Source organism: Anoplophora glabripennis, unplaced genomic scaffold (genome assembly GCF_000390285.2).
Source record: "Anoplophora glabripennis isolate ALB-LARVAE unplaced genomic scaffold, Agla_2.0 scaffold1161, whole genome shotgun sequence".
Classification (NCBI taxonomy): domain Eukaryota; kingdom Metazoa; phylum Arthropoda; class Insecta; order Coleoptera; family Cerambycidae; genus Anoplophora; species Anoplophora glabripennis.
The window spans coordinates 64,498-69,145 of NW_019417264.1; positions in this window are offsets into that span (position 1 = coordinate 64,498).

Genomic DNA, 4,648 nt, shown 5'->3' on the forward strand with positions numbered 1-4,648 from the left:
CTTTTATCAAAGGAAAATCGTGTCATCATTTTTAGGAGGCGTAAGATAAATCATTTCAAATTTAAAATGAAATTCAATGTAAAATCTGAAATACCGCTGCATACGCACTGTGTTCTGGTAGTAGCTGTAGTCGCCCAGGTGCATCGAGTGTACGAACTGGTCGGTTATACGTCAAATACTAACCTGGCGAGCTTTGCTGTCAATTAGAGAGCGCTTCCAAAAAACAAGTAAACAACAGTGGCGCGTACAGAGGTAAAATGTAGTACATATGTGGAATTTAGGAAACAAATTGGATTTATAATAAATTACATTTAAAATAAATAGTTTATGAGAATAAAGGAATTTTTGTAGCAACAAGGGTGCCAGACCTGAACTGATCCCCTCGTCCCTTCATAATGTATAAAGAAATTATTCAATTTGTAAAACCCTTAAAGGCGTACTTCATTGGTTCCCTTGACAGGCAATGATTTATTACTTTGCATCGAATATGATCCTACTATAAAAATCTATGAAATATTAACCTCCATCAAGCGCATCGCTGTAAAAAGTTAATTGTGTCCTCAATTTTTTTTAAATAAAAAAATTATCGGCTTCGGAAGGTCGTAGAATAACATTTTTTTTTAAATTCGTGAAAAAATGTCAGCAGTTTCTTTCTTTAAAAGTTATTTTCATAAAATAAAAATTAAAATAGTTATTTGAAAAAAACAACCAAAAAAAGTACCACTTTTTCAAAGTCATTTTTTGATCCCTAAAATTAATAAAATCGTCAACATTTTTTAACAGCATGATAATATAACTCTTTACGAAGAAAATAAACCGAAAATTGTTACTGTAGGTCTATCCGCTGAGAAGATCTAGCCAATTTTCGAGAGCGCCTTTTTTTCAAAAAATCGATATATCGAAAAATAATTAATATTTTTAAATTTTTCAAAAATGATTTTTTTGGCTTGCCGCGGGCTATGCTTGCAGTAAATAGCAAGTATGGGAACGTAAATGTAAACGAGTTATAGAAGAAAAGAAAAGAAAAGATTTTTAACGGTTTTTTCGATATATCTCGAAAAGTAACAAATCAATCGATACTTACAAAAAATCAGTCGATAGATCTTTTTAAAGCCTACAACTTTCTCATTTATAATTTTTCAATCGCTGCTATATTTTTTTAGTTATTTTAGAAAAACCGTTTTTTGCAACTTTGCGATTTTTTTTAACCATGTTCGCCATTTTGGATCGAGTTTAAAGAATAAGAAAATCAATTTAAAATTTAATTTCCTATACGGTCATATTTTTTTTGTCCAGGTAATAATTTCTGTAAGCATTTCTCAATAATGCTTGGACTACGTATTGTATCTAGCCACAGACGAGTATGTTTCTTCAATATCTATGCCCTTTCTTTGAGCACAGCCTTTTATTACTAAACGAGCTTTATACTGAAGCGAATTTTCATTCTGGCCTTTGGTTTTGAAAACACACTTGCAATTTAATTGTTTTCTTTCCTGGTGGTAAATCAACTAATTCCCAAGTACTATTTTCAATAAGGGTGTCATACTCGTTTTGAAGCCACTTGTCCCTATCTTGTCTGGTAAGTGCTTCTTCAACATCTAATAGATCACCATCTGCTTTTGTTATGACTGAATATTATATATTATCCTGCATTGCCTTAGAAGTTCTATTCATAGGAACCGCAGCCTCTGCCGGCATTTTTCTTTGTGGTACAAAATCTGAGTCACTATCATGAGATATTTCCGAGGACATTTCATTATTTTCTTCAGTAAAATCACCTGGATTCTCACTTCTACTTTGATTGCTTTCAATCTGGTCTTTATCTTCTATTATAGGTTCATCTTGTCCGACTTCAATTTCTGTAACAGGTAAATAAATAAAATGTTTATCTGATTCATGTGTTGATTCCTCTAATAGAATACCTATATCATTTCTCATTTTCGGCAAATTGAACGTTTCGTGAGGCAAACACTATATTTCTGTTTAGATCGTTAAACTTGTATGCGTTTGACTCCTGTAACCTACAAAGGTACAAGAAAGTGTCTTAGAATCTAACTTCTTTCTTTTCTTGTGACGTCTTTGTTTATTTCGTTCGTTGGTCCGTCACTATGACGTCTGAGCGGCGGCGGTTACCTCGGGCGCCAGTTTCTGTTTATAGTGCAGAAACACCACTATTCGGGCGGCTACAGTGAAGACACGGTATGTCATGAGGGTCTTGAGAGAGTTAAACTTCACCCAGGAATGAAAGTCACAAATTGGTAAATATGTACATTTATTTACAGACCTCTTCTACCTATATACACTATTCTTCTACTCTAAATCTATAGTTAAACGGTGATAAACGGTTACGGTTATATACAGGGGGTTACTATGGAAAACGGTAAAATAACAATGCGGTGTTAAGCGGTGACCTGACTAAAGCAAAGCACCACCGATCTAGCGGAACGGTAAAACAAGCAAACGGTTAATGCAAAGCTACAAATTTAATGACTATAGACTAGACTTGGCTACTATCTCTACACAAAGAAATATAATAGTCACAACGGAGCTCCTCAATCCTGGCAGGCGGCTGGCAGAAAATCTCTGAAAGAAAAGTATAAATTAATTTCGACCCCTGTTTCAACTCACAGGACGGAAAAGGAGGAAAGAATGACAATATCCTATAAGCAGAATGCGCAGTTAGGTTAAGTGTACCGGACAGAGACAACAGTAAACCCAACCACGTCGTACCAGAAAGAGAAATATGATTAAGTACGACCTGCGTCTCCACTCATAGAACAGAAGGGAAATTGGACACGACATTCTATCAGCAGAGCGCGCAGTTAAGTCAAATGCACCGGACAGAGACAACAGTGCACCCTTCCTTGTCGTATTCCTGCGGTTCGGTACTGCCTGCGTTTTAACTCATACGACAGAAAAAGGGGGAGACGACATCTTATAAGTCGAACGCGCGGTTTAGCTCCAGTGCACCTTTCCTTGTCGTAGTACTGCGGATATCTGAAAAGCCAAGGTATGATTAGTATAAACGGACAGCAGCCAAGTCGTTACCTATGTTCCCTAAACCTTGACTCACTTCCTTTCCTGGACACGTCTGGTCGATCGAAACGCTGGAGCAGGACTAACTCTGCAGTACAATTACCTCGTCATGTCTCTTGTCATCTCAAGAGACTTGCGCATTGAATATGCCCGGAACCTAACTTACTTCGGCGGTCTTCGGACTGGACTGGTGTTGGCGGCGGCTGGAGATGAACTGAATTTTCAAATTCGGTTTTTTCCCAAGTTCCTTGTCTCGGGCTGAGCAGGTCTTCTAAACTGGACTTGTAGAATTTTCACCTACTTCCAGCGGTGACGTATCTCCGGACGGGGCGGCTGACGGACTTGTAGAATTTTCACCTACTTCCAGCGGTGACGTATCTCCGGGCGGGGCGGCTGACAGCTTGACTGGACACTACGACGGCTCGTGGTAGACTGATTCCTCGAATACACCTTGTTTGCTATATTCGTACGGTGAATCCTGGTGGCTGCGCAGTTTCCTCAGGGTGGACTTTGTGAAATCTTACCAATTCCTATTGATGACGTAGCTCTTGCTGGAACGGCTGACGGCTCGACTTGTTGCTGCGATGACTGGTGTTGAACTAAATCTTCGACGACGGCTTAATTTCTAAGCCCTGGTGATGCTTCGGCAGCGACTGCGTAGTTCTTCTAAAAGGGACTTGTAAAATTCTTACTCGTGCGACGGTGACGTACCCGCTGGCTGGCAATCGATTAATTAAATAGACTAATGTGTATACAGCTTCTGCCCAAAAATTAGATTAGATTAGATTAGATTAGATTAGATTAGATTAGAAGACATCGAGCCTTTTCTATAACTGTTTGATTAAGCCTTTCGGTTTTGCCTTTTGCTCAGGGGTATATGGACAGGTAAGCTGATGTTGTATACTTGCAATTTCTAGTAAATTCTTCAATTCAGCTCCACAATATTCGCCACCATTGTCAGTTCGTAGACATTTTATTTTCTGACCTGTTTGTTTTTCAACAATACTTTTATAGATCCTAAAATATTCTGTAACTTTACTTTTGTTTTTCAAAAAATGGACGGTGGTATGATGACTATAATCGTCAAGCAAGGTAAGCATATACTGTGATCCAGATAGAGATTTCTCTTGCATCGGTCCACATAGATCCGTATGTCTTACTTGCATGAAATGGTAAACAATGACTTTTTCCCAGCATACTAGTTTCACATAGAAAATTCGGTTAAAAATTGTCTGAAAAGTCTACTCCATATACAAGTGCGTTTTTCAACTTGTTTAAACTAGCAGTATTTATATGTGCCAATCGCCTATGTCACAGAGTACACTGTTCATCTGCATTACTGAACCAAGCGGAAACATTAGTTTGCATTGAAAGTAAATCCAATTGAAATAAATTGTTTTCTAAAGTAGTTGTAGCTATAAGTTGATTTGCAGAATTATAAATCGTGGCACCTTCAGAGTTGAAAATAATAGTGCTGTCATTGTCCTTTGTTTACTATTTGGCTAAACAGATGATAAACTCACCTTTACATCTGAGACAAAATATACATCGTGCGCTTTGATGTCTAATACTTTGTTCCTTCCAACTAACAGAGAAAGCTTGACATCACCGA